At 35.8% G+C, this 13,460-nt stretch overlaps 1 protein-coding gene across 1 annotated transcript in view; it reads left to right on the top strand.

Moving 5' to 3' along the window:
• The window catches only part of LOC149088225 (putative G protein-coupled receptor CG31760), a 111,591-nt gene that overhangs the window by 38,992 nt on the left and 59,139 nt on the right, over positions 1–13,460 (top strand). The window lies entirely within an intron of this gene.

Raw genomic sequence — 13,460 nt, 5'->3', positions numbered from 1 at the left:
GATGAGTTTGATAAACTCCCCTAATTTATCACTTTTACCAGCGATTATGTATAGCATTCAAGCGTAGTCGGTAAATTTAATTTTACTAAAAAATTATCATTTTTACCATCGATTATACATAATACACAAGTGTCGCGTTATTGGTAAACATGACATCATGCTATATGATTGATATACTATGCATGATAGTTCATACATGTATCGTATAATTATATCGGGGTGCGATCGTAAAACTTATCATTATATCGACTTATTTAATAAAATACATTATAAAACTTATCATTATATTCATCACACATACTAGACACATTTGGAATTTTTTCACATTTACCAAATTCACCAATTACACTGGGGTACTATGCATAATCACAGATAAAAGCGGTAAATTTCGAGTATTTATCAAATTTACCAATGAAACTTGGTTATTATGCATAATCACTGGTAAAAGTGATGATATATTTTTATTATTTATTGGAATTAATAATGACGCTTGGGTATTATGCATATCCGCCAGTAAAAGTGATAACTGGCTTCTAATCCGCAAGTTATCAAACCCATTTGCTCACCAATAAGGTGTTAAACAAGATGACTCGCTCCGATGGATATATATATATATATATATATATATATACACGCTCTAGCGAAGGAAAATCTCTATCTTCTCTGTAGCTTAGTGGTCAGAGCACTCGTCCGGCAATCGAGGGACCCGGGTTCGACTCCCGGTAGAGGTAGAGATGAGTTTTTCCTTCCTTAAAAAAAAAAAATTAACATCTCAAATAATAAATATCTTCACAACATCCAGTTCCTGTATATCTTGTATTAACAAGTGGAGAGCGACATTCATGTCATATATATATATTTTATTTCACAATAAGATTCTCATTTCTTTTTCTTTTTGTATCCTGTGTATATAACATGGCAAGTGTAAGATAAAAGACGAGATGGCATGGGGGGGGGGGCCCTCCATTGTTTTTAAAACATACCTCCATCCTAATATGTGTACATTCATCTTAACGAAACCCCGAAACTTCTCCAAATCCTAATCCCATCTCGTCTGTAATCAGCACAAAATTTGTTAATCGCGACAGTACCCTATTGTCCGGGGAAAATATGTTGCAAAAAAGTTTGTATGGTTTTTTTTTGACACAAAATAAAGTGTTCCAGACTCTGCCACGAAGCTGGACTGGAAGAGATCTCGGCAACGGGATAAGTCCAGTGGCAAAGTTCTGCCGTTCATTCATTCAGTAAAAGTGATAAAATTATGAAACGTACCGAGATAATTGGCGATTATGCACAATAATCGATTTATCACATTTACCGTAACCTGCACCGGAAGGAAAAAAATTCGGAGTACAGTTCAATTTTATGAGGGCATGAAAATCAAAAAATATCGGCCTATTGTTTACCATTCATTAAATTTTATCAATGAAGCTCGGTCATTATGCATATTCACCGGTAAAAGCGGTAATTTTTCAGCATTTGTAAATTCACCAACGACGCTTGAGCATTATTCATGATCGCCTTTGAAGGCCGGTATAATACTATGGAAGTTTGATAAATTTCTTCCATTAAACTTGAAAAATGCAACCAATAAGTGCATCGCTTACAATCGCGGTTTAGTTTTATAAAACAACTTTTATCAAACTTTTATAGTGTAATGCCGGCCTAAAAGTGATAAATATAGAGAAATTTACCAAATTGGTTATGCATGACAACCGGATATTAAGCATAATAACCGGATTTATCACATTTACCGTATAATAAGTATATGAAGGGTGTCTTGTAAGTACTAATGCGGCCTTTGTCATTAACCGTTTGTCGTAGAGGTATGGTTTCAATTCAAAAAATGCTCAAAATATGCTCAAAAATTACCGTGTACCAGTTTTGGAGAGAAAATACAGTGCGTAACAAAATAAGAAATCTAAACTTTTATACGGTCCCTCCGTGCTCTAACTTCCATTAGACAGTTGTTGCCCAGTATCTCCTGAAACGAACAAAAGAGATCATATATTTTTAACTGAAATATTCGCCGAGATATTCTAATTCACAAATCGGAGAAAATTTGGGAAAGGACAGCATAAGTGAGGAAAAGGAGCGACGTGTGTCTCTTAGTTTTTGCTGTCATTTCTCAACTTTTCTCAGATTTGTGAATTCGAATTTCTCAGCAAATATTGCAGCATCTCTTTTGTTGGTCTCAGTTAGATTTCTTATTTTGTTACACACTGTATTTTCTCTCTCAAAACTGGTACAGAGTAATTTTTGAACACATTTTGAGCATTTTTTTAAATTGGAATAATACCTCTGCGACGGGCGGTTGATGAGGTAAAGGCCGCATCAGCACTTAAACCACGTATAATGGAATTACGTAAAATATCGATTACGAAGTAAATCTAATGAGGTAATTCAGATTTGTGTGTGCGATATGGACGCAGTTCTCGAATCAAGAGAAATCCTATTATCTCGTAATTTCTCAGAGAGAGAGAGAAATGAAACAGCTTCTGGTTCTCATTACCATTGCAATTGGGTTGCTGCTGAAAATGTTCTCTCTTTTTCTTCTTCCCCCCAGGGCTATTAATGGTACTAATAATGTTATACGGTGAGAGCGGGAAGAGATCGATCGATACGTATAAGTCGGCGAAAATTTTGTTTGTGCGTGGGTTTGACTTGACAACGACTTTTCTTTTCTTTTTTTTTTCAACGACTTTTTATTTCATAAATGGATCGACTCCGCAAGCGCACGTAATCGATCATGTGAGCATTTCGACATTTTCCTCCCTCCCCCCCCCCCCCTAGAGTCACTCTTACAAGTGTGTTGTTTAATTGCGATTGTTGTACTATTTTCGTTGCGACACATAAAATAACATTTCAAGTTGGAAAATGACCTTGAGTGTTATTGAGATTCATGTCGGGGGTTTTTTTTTGTTACGAGATGATTTAGATGTTGAACAATTATTTTGCTTGTATGTGTCATGAGGCCACGTAATCAACGGATCAACCAACAATCCACGCCGCTTAGGGCGATATTCACCGACATGGTTTAAACTTGTAGTTACAATTTTTGGATAAAAGATCGACACGGATTGATTGAATTCAGGTTTTTAACCAATCTATGTTGATGATCTCTGATTGAAAAAAATGTGACTACAGTTTAAACCATGTCGGTGAATACGTCCCTTAATGAAATCTCACCGGTACTCGTTGTTTCAGATAACAATAACCGAATGATAACTATATCCGAAAAGTCCCGTTTACGGGTCACAATCGTCCTCACTTGACTTATCAAAAAGTAGGAGACATGTGTACTTTTGAGCCATCTGCTGGCGATTGTGAAAATTTCACGCAGAGTCCCCAAAAAGAAAAAATCGAATTTTTAGGAGTTGCTTAGAAGCATCAATGCCGAAACTAGCTCAAATTATAAGATGGCTTTGCTTGAAAAATTCATGAAAACCGTGTTGCTAGAAAGCAAAACTGCCAAATAAAGGTTCGGTCTTGATCTTTGTCCAACTTCGTGACAAAATGACGCAAATTAAAATGAAAAGAGCTCACCTTTTTTTTTTTGACACTCTAAACTGCGACATCAACGAGTCGCCACAGCAATTATTTTCCTGAAACGATCAACTCTCCCCTGTGCTCCCCCTTTTCATATTTTTAGGATTAAAATGGCAGAATCTTGTTTTGACAGGCGTCAGAAACACCTGCTGGAATATATTTTACTCTCATGCTCCAGTTACCTACCGCTAATTATTTCTAAGGTGACATTTTAAAATTATCCGAGTTATTATAATTCCCGCCCCTACAAATTGTATTCACAGCTGTACGAAAATTTTGACGGTTCTGGGGCCTCGCGCTCAACAAGGGTCCCCCACACTTGTAGCAATAGAAACGAAAGACATTTTTTTAACTATATATGTATACAGGGTGTCCTATAAGTGATGATGCAGCCTTTATCTCATCAACCGTCCGTCATAGAGGTATGATTTCAATTAAAAAAAATTTCCAAAAGGCGTTTAAAAATAACTCTGCACCAGTTTTGAGAGTGAAAATACAGTGTGTAGCAAAATAAAAAAAAATCTAGATTTTCATACGGTTTCCCCCTGTCCTTTAACTTCCAACTAGAAAGCTGTTGCCCTGCCTCTCCCGATGCCAACAAAAGAATTCCACATTTCTATGTGTAATATTTACAGAGATATTCAAATTCTAAACACGGAGGAAATTTGGAGAAGAACAGTGTTAAATGCGGTTAACATGGAAAAACCGTTTTACCCGCATTAAAATATGGATTAGAGGCCATTCAAGTATATATTACGTAAGCAGATTTTTAGCCATTTTTGACCCCCTCCCCCTCGATGCTGACGTAATACTTGAATGACCCCTTAGAAGCATGGATTTCTATTTGTTGGCAGAAGAGACAGGGCAACAACTTTCTAATTGGAAATTAGAGCACAGGGGGGACCGTATAAGAGTTCAGATTTCTTTTTTGTGACACAATATTTTCACTCTCAGAACAGGTACAGGGTAATTTCTGAACGCCTTTTCAGTATTTTTTAAATTGGAATCATACCTTTTGCGGTTGATGAGATAAAGGCCGTGCTAGCGTTTAAAGGACACCCTGCATATATTTTTTGGAAAAATGTTATGTTATAAAAACAATGTTTGAAGTTAATTATTATTATTTTGAATGCTCTAATATCAAAAGACATTACATCTCACCGACTATTGCTTGCATTTAACCCATTTCTTAGCTTAAAGATTATAAAAATACTACATGTGCATTCCTAGGACATTGAAACAACAGCATAAACGAGAAATCCTTCTCTCAATCGTATGCTGATGTCGTCTGCTATAAAAAGTAGCACGGCCATGACGTCACAAGGCACCTGTGAGACCACGCGCACTTATCCAAGGCTGCAAGCGCAACATAAAAGAGATGAAACAGCCCTCACTATATAGCCCTGCATGAGACGACGTAAGTTCGGGAATGCGACCATTTTCTTTTTTGGGACTTTCCGATACTACATAACATAAAATGACTTAAATTCGAAAATCTGGTGATGTGGGACTTACTGATATTACCTTACCGAATTCATACCATATGAAGTAATGTCGGAAAGTCCCAGGTGAAAGCCCCAAATGGGCCCCCACATCCTGGACCGGGGGGCCCCCTGGGCTGGGATCTTTTGCGGGCTCCCGGTCAGACATTCCATGGGCCCCTTCTGTAGTTAATTTATAGCGTGAAAAACAAAAGAAATATGCGAATTGTTCCAGGCCCCAGAGCTAGAGCCCTGTCAGCCCCGTCCTTGTGGGGGCCATGGGTTTGTCATCATCCAAAAAAGGCATATTATTATAGAACATACAGGAATGATGAAGATTATCTACACAAAAGTATGATTTCACAATTTCACACAAAATATTAAATTCCCATAAAAATTAATGAAAGTTCCGCATTAATGAAGTCTTGAAATTAATGAAAGTAACGATTCCAGAAATAGTGAAAATTAGGACTTGATGATAGATATAATTCCAGAAATAATGAAAATTCAGAACTAATTAAAAATTTCGATTTGATAAAAATCCAAAACCATTGAAAGAAATAATTTCAGAACAGATCAATACCTTAATTAATGAAAGAAATGGTTAAAATAATGAGACAAATATTTCAAAATGACTGAAAATTCAAAGCTAATAAGAGAATGAGATTGCAGAATTATGACAGAAATCATTTCAGAACTAGTGCAAGGCCTGCAATCATTTGAAGACCCTTGTTGGATTCAGGCCTCGTTAGCCCCACCCTTTAATACGCCACAAGTCGCGAAAGAACCCCGCTATTGTTATCACAATAGAATTCCTGACCGGTGAGGGCAGCCCCCGCTATACGGAGACAAACGAGTGAGCGGAAAGTGTACCCATAAAAATACCGTATAATACTTAATCACAAAAAATTAATAAATTTTGATAACTAATGGGAATAATAGGTTATCATATGCATTATCCGAATTGTTATCAAAATTTATGAATAGATTTCAACACGGTATTCGCAAAACAAATATGATTCTTTTTTATTTTATTTCATTGAGTCTACAGAACAATTCTAGTTTTACGAGCTGAAGAAAGTTTGAAAAACTAATCTATATCGATGTTTTTTCCCTTGCTTATATCGATGTTCGGAATTTTTTCTAAATGCATTCTTGGATATATGTATTCTCGAAAGAAATTCAAACTGGTGGAATGTTTGAAAAATCGTACATGTATAAAAACCTCCAGAACTTGAAAAATCCCATTTCCCTGAAAAGAATGAGTGGGCGAATTCTTAAAGAAAATAAATAGTAAAGAAAAAGCCCGTTCATGTTTTATATATATTTCTGTTGGAAATCGACATCCGGTTGTATGATGGCGATGGCGGAATTCACTCGATGTGCATAGAAAATAACTTAAGCGTGGCATAGACCATAACTAAAGCCTCGATCACACAAGCATTTCAGGTGCATGTGAGTGTGTGCGCGCGCGAGGGAAGAGTCTACGGGGAAAAGGAGAAAATATCCTGGAATTTTCCTCCCCTACAGACCCGTTTACTAATAAGTAGGAAGGACGTTGCCATGGTTACCGGTCAAAGGAAGGAGCGGTAAGTAGGAAGGGAAAAAAAGCCGAAGGAAAAGGAATCTAATGTCTCTGTCTTGTTGCATTGATGAGATGTGAAGGAATAATTAATAGTGGAAAGAAAAGAATCTTTTGTGACTATAAAAGACTGGAGGAAGAATAGGAAAAAAAAATTATACATATATCTTTTCTTTTCTTTCTCTTCAACGTGTGTGTGTGTGTGTCCGGTTTTCTTTCATTTTCGGAAATTATTATTGAACCTTCGAAAAGATAAAATTTCATCCGCTTTTTTTTTAATAGTCTGTCTACTTAGAATGTCTGACGCAAAAAAAATTTAATTTTACTTTCCGTGAGTTTCCAACATATGTTCCAGTTGAACATTGTTGAAACTATTTATTGAGTGAATGAGATACTCAATAAATATCCAGAGAAGAAGGGGGAAGAAAAGATGGGCGGGGAAAAAGTGAGAGAAAAGAAAAATGGGAATAAAGAGAAAGAAGGGAGGAAAGAAAAACGAAAGGAAGAGAAGGAGGAAAAGAGGAAAGAAAGAGGAAAAGAGGAAAGAAAGAGGAAAAGAGGAAAGAAAGAGGAAAGAAAGAAGAGAAAAAAGAGGAAAGAAAAAGAGAAGAAAGAGGAAAGAAGAAAGAGAATAGAAATGCGGTAGAAAGAGATAAGGGAAAGAAAAAAGAACGGAACAAAGGAGAAAGAAGGAGGAAGAGAAGGGGGAGCATGTGAAGAGAAGGAAAGAAGGGGGGGGGGCAGAAGATGATTATGAGAAAAGAAGAGATAAAAAAAGAGAGGGAGTGAAAAGAGAAAAAATGGGGAATAAGATAAGGAAAGAAGAGGAAGAGATGGGCAAAGAGAAAAGGGGACGAGAATGAAAAGAACAGAGGAGGAGGAAGAAGATTAAGAAGAGAAGAGAAATTATTCTTTCACGAGATAAACAACAAATAACCACAAAACCCATTTGTTTAATTTTTCGAATGACAACTAAAATACTTTGCGACGTGTTATCGCTGAGTTTCAGATTGAAAAAAAAAAAATGTTTGAAACAGAAGTGAATATTCCTGAAAAAAATATCTCAGAAGGAGATTTATTTATTAAAATCACTTGTTTTTTACAATTATACTATGATTCTCGCGAAAGAAATGACAACTTATAAACAATTTTTTTACCGAAGAGGTGTCCATTTGGTAAAATAATATCTTATTTTGAAACGGGCAATTTTTTTTGTCTTATTTTAGAGAAAAATTATCATTAATTTGACGGAAACCTGTTAAAATAATGAAAGTAAATAAGAGCTTCCAAGTGTATATGGAGTGGATGGAAAATGTCTTTCGAGGTTGAAAAAAAAAGGTATTGTTTTATGAAAAATGCTCAGTTACTTTTCAGTTTTAATTATTCATTTACGAAAATTACCCTTTTTCGAGTGATGTTCAAACAATCACCAAGTTTGTAATTCAAAAGGTATCAACTTTCCGTTTTTTCTCCCTTCAAAAAGAGAGCTTTTTGTCTTTTTCTCTTTTTCAATCATATAATCATTATAATTGGAATTTCTAGAAATTATTTTAATAAGTCAACAATTTTAATCACATCTTTTAGATGTATTTCACATTTTGACATGTTTTTATTTTCTGTCATTCAAATTTATGTTCGTCAGGTTCTCTGCTAGTTTTTGAAAGTATTTACATTCAGTTCCAGGATGAGCTTAAGCATTTTGCGGCCCGGTGGAAAAACAGCTTTGCGACTCTCTAAAACAAGGGTGCTCAACCTTTTGGAAATTACGAGCCATTGGTATGAAACGATGTCGCGGGCCGCTTTGGGAAATGTGCCACGTGTCGCAAAAGTGATCTGTAAATGTGCGGTGGGCAGCTCATATACCTTAACTGCGCCGCAAGTCACTCAAGTCATCTGTAATCTGGAAATGTACCACAGACTACTTAAGTGATGTGCAACTGCACCACGGGTCACAAGCGATCTGCTAATGTGCCGCTCAGTGTATTTTTCCAAAATTATGTTTGAGGTCATAAGCCACACCAGATGACTCCGAGGGCCACATTTTGCTCGCGAGACGTGGCTTGAGCATGTATGCTCTAAAACAAAGTTTCGCAATCCCCCAGTAATCATGAATAACACCCTGGTGAACACGAGGTTCAATATGGTATCCGATAATGAACATCAAACTACTATTTCATAGTCATGGGGAAAAAATCATTCGACAATAAATGTGGACGATAGTGCCCGCTGTCCAGCCCAAAAATTTCAAGTGTGCCTCCATGCACTTAAAACATGAATGCACAACCTCCGGCAGGTGTCCTAGTACGGCTCACTAAGCGGTTCCATTCACGTCGTGAAAAGTGTTCTGGTAGAAAATTATCAATACACATAATACGATGAAAACTTAAGTTGACCATATTTCTTTCGTAAAAATACGGGAAATCAGGATTCATACAAAATATTGCCCATCATCGCAAAATAAGTTGTCAAATGCAAGAGGATATTGCCAATTATGGCTAGTATAGACAAAAAAATCGTCAAAGGCGAGTAACGTCTTCAATTACAGAAAAAAATTACCAAAAACAAGTAAAGTTGCTAATTATAGCCAAAAATAATTGTCAGAGGCAAGTAGTAAACTTTCTCCCCGTCGTCTTCTTATCGGTCGTGGGTCCTCGGCTGTACTTCTACTACGATTTCAGGACGAAATAACTGGGTTCTAGACTCCCACAAAAGAAGAAAACAACACTTTATTTCATTTATTATCCAACATTCCCCAACGAAATTACATGTCTCCTCGGTACCAACCTTCACCTCCTCTCTCTTTTTCCGAATCTCTCAATTCCTTTTCTTTTCTTTCTCTCGGGACTCCTATTTCTCCCCACTCTTCTCCTGAACCTTACACAAGTAAACTTCAAAATTCCAGCCAAAGAAAGTTGCGAAAGGCGTTAATTTATGTCATGAAAATAATCTATATTCTTGATTTTAAAAATTTATGTGAGCCTCGTTGAAAATGAGGAAAAAACGGACATTTTATGTAACGGTTGGATGATCAAATTTCCGTAAAATACGGGTAATATGGCCACCTATATGTACAGGTTTCTGGCCCGCGAAATTAAAAGATTGTGCATTCCTGACTTGAAGGTTGGGGGACTGTCAGGCTAGATTATCGACCCAGGGCCGCCACTAGGTAATCTTTTATCCCGGCAAGCATCAATTATGCCTCACTCGAGTAATTTTGAATAATTTTCAAAGAAATCTACTTCATCAAACACCAACTCTGGCCATATCGCTATATTGGAATTCACTGCCATTTATGATTTGGGTTGGAAACGAATTCACCATCTATCGGTGGTCGTCTGAAGCTCGTTAGGAAAATATCTTACCTATATTCTAGCCGGATTTGAAGCTAGAATCGTCGCGGCAACCTTTACGGTAGAAGACGAGCATCTTGCAATCACGCCACTCGGGCGCAGATACCCGTGTGGTATCTGGTCAAGCACCCGGTGAGAGGTTCTCTGAAAACCCTAGGCCAGAGGGTTCGATGTCTGAATTTTAGCGGTCTTGGACAGAACTTTTGTTATTTGCTTTGTTGAAGAACGTTAAAGTCAAAATGTAATCAAATTATTTTTATCCCAGTTTTGTGGCCCCTAAAATTTAGTGGCCCGGTGCTGTCGCACAACCTTCGCGCTTGACTTGCTCAAATCTGGCGCTGATTCACTTGAACAATTGTTACACTTTCGTATTTTAAATTTGATTGTCTTTTATTAAATAAGTTTAAATTTCCAACTGCTTTTTGATACATTTGACCATATTCAAATCTTAAATTTGACTGACACATAAAAGACAATATTTTTTTTGTAAATTCACAATCCTCTCGGTAAAAATTCAAATTTCTTTTTTTTTATCAAATTACAATTTTCCTACATGTTTTTAGTAAACCTGAATTTTCGATTAATCTGTCAGTTGATTTCGATTTTCGCTCTCGAAACAGAAATCAAACAGTTCAAATTTCATCAATTTAACTGCTCAGTAAGCTCTAGAATTCAAAATTTTTATATTCACAAACATGCGAATAAACAGGCTGCCTCAAAAGTTGTCATTTTTAGAGACTGTACACAAATAGAATAAACTCAACAGTTTTATTTTACAATTCACAATAAATAGCAAATAGCAAATAGCAAACTGCATTCTTTTTTTGCACTTTTAGGCAATTACAGAATTTTTACAACTTTGAATTCTATTTAAGTTTCACAATTTGTGAGAACCACACCCTCAATCATTGGCGACCTCAATCATTGCTGAAAACTTTAAAGTCAAATATCTCTGGTAATATTGCATTTAAAAATATACAGTTTTTTGTGAATGTCTTCTCAAGGTCGCATTTGCATCTCACTATTTGGAAGTTTTAGCACACATTCTGACTAACTGCATGTCATTTGGAAACTTTTTGTAATTGAAAGTGTGTTTCTAAAGTCAACGGTTGCAGAGCTATTCTCTTGAGAAACAATATGGGACTTCATCTGTACAAACTTTGAAGGGCAGACATTTTTTCCAAAACCCATAGAAAAGCACGTAAACAGGTGGAACAGTATCTGTCTCACCGCCCTCTTCAAAAAAGGTAGCAGTATTGGAATTCATATATTGGGACTCCATGCATCGAATAAAATAAGTGACTAATTAAGGTATCTTTAGAATTACGATAATCACCTGCCATTAGTGTCTTTGTGAGACCGACGCCGGCATTGGTTATCTTAACGACGACTCTCCGGATAATAGGGTAATTTTTTTGTTTTGTTCGTTCCTGTTTCCTAGAGAATGGTAATACATCCTCATTTGCACGTTAGACATCGAGTTTTTCCTATTACTCCTCCTGTGAGTCGGAAACTCCCATTTTATTTGATCTTATGCACAAACAAAAAATAGCGTCATTTGAGACTGATCTAGTTAATAGCCTCGATCCCTTTTAGGATATTCCTTCGCTAAATAACGATAAGATTAATGCTGGTATTCTTTATTCTGTTCTCTACTCCCGATAAGAGCTCGAAGATAACATTTGTAGGTGTGTACTAGAAATGCACATGATACACACCAGGGGGTGCACAACCTCCGGCCCGCAGGCAAAATGGGGCCGCGAAAGGTGTTCCGGTAAAAAAAAAGTATCAGTAGTAAAAATTTAAAAATATATTGGCTTACCATATTTCTTTCAAAAAATACGTGGAAATCGGGATCCACGTGGGCTATCGCTAATTATTGCCAAAAAAAAAATTGTCAAAGAGAAGTTGCTAATTTTAGCCAAAAAAACTATTCAAGAGTGAGTGAAGTTGCCAACTATAGTTAAAATTGTTGAAAAATTGGCGGGAAATGGAGGTTGAAACTACTACGCACAATTCATTAAAATGTAATTCACAAAAAAAGACACGTATGGTTGACAAGTATGTGAAATAAATATACTTGAATTGGTTATAATTATTTCAATTTCATTATTATTGCTGCATAATAAATAACAACATAAATCAAACAAAAAAAAAAATACCCATCAAGGGATCCTATAGGATCCATACTGGTGGACACACCAGTTTCATAAGGGTACAATCATTTTCAATAGTTGAATCAAGTGAATAATTTATGCGTATAATACATCCATTAAAATGAAAAACTAACGAGAGAAAAAAAAAAAGAATTATTATAAACACAGAAACAAAAAAGGGGGAGACGGGGAAGAAAACAGAGTAATATCCATAAACGTAACAGGTTGTTATATAAGTCATGATTTTTGCAAGAAATATTGATATTTATTGGTGAATCTGGTGTATGCACTGAAATTAGTGTATAATCATGATTAGCAAAAAAAAAGAAAAAGTATATAAAAAAAGTAAAAATAAAAATGATAACATTTTATTATGGGGAACGACCGGAGGAATATATAAACGTATCAATTAACGTAATTATATTTTATCTATATAAAACACACACACACACACACCTATACACCGGAATTTCCAAAATGGTCTTCGATGTTGTTTATGGTAAACAGGTAATTCTTGAGCCGTTTTTTTAACAAACGAAGAGATATAGAACTGAGGACGTCGTTTGGGAGATTGTTATAAAATTTTGGGATGAGATAAGTCAAATTTTCTGACTGATTTTCTTTACTGTCTGCTTTTCTTTACTGTTTTGTGTATCAAAGAAATTTGCAGGGTATTATTGAACCTGGCTGATTATCTCGATGTATTTAATGGTAGGCAAATCTGATTTTTTAAGAAGAATTATAGATTTATAAAAGAACAAATATCTCTCAGTGGAAGTATATTTAAATGATGAAAAAGTTCATTTATAGGGGTAGTGTGAAGTTTAGTAATAGATCTAATTATTCCCTTTTGTATTAGCGCAGTAGGGTGAATCGTACTAATGTAATTAATCACTGCCCCAGATAGAGAAGGCCATACAATAAATGTGAGTGAAAAAACGAGTAGTAAAATGAAAATAGGAAAGAGAGTTTTATTTTGTCTTTGATGTGATAAAATTTGTAGAGACTGAAACAGCTTTGACTGAATATATATACTTCACATGTGATTTCCATTTAAAATTTTGGTCAATGTGGATACCGAGATATTTGGTTGTAGATGTTTGCACTAATGGTGAGCAGGTACAGTGTGATTTGGGAAGGCAGTTAAGAGTTGTGAAAAACGAGGTGGTAGTTAGAATCGGAATTATCGTGCAGAGGAATTCATATATTTTGTTTTAGATATATGTTAATTTGAAGGCCATTTGCCAAAAACCATTCACGAATTCTAATTAGTGTTAATTGTGTTAGACAGTAAGTGGCGGTCTGTTGATGAATATAATAGGATTTCAGAATATAATAGGAT

The sequence above is a fragment of the Pholcus phalangioides genome, unplaced genomic scaffold (genome assembly GCF_987345545.1).
Source record: "Pholcus phalangioides strain wild (caught in Gottingen) unplaced genomic scaffold, Ppha-v1.0 ptg000003l_1, whole genome shotgun sequence".
NCBI classification, from domain to species: Eukaryota; Metazoa; Arthropoda; class Arachnida; order Araneae; family Pholcidae; genus Pholcus; species Pholcus phalangioides.
The sequence above is the reverse complement of the archived record's forward strand: the minus strand, read 5'-3'. Positions and strand labels throughout refer to the sequence as shown.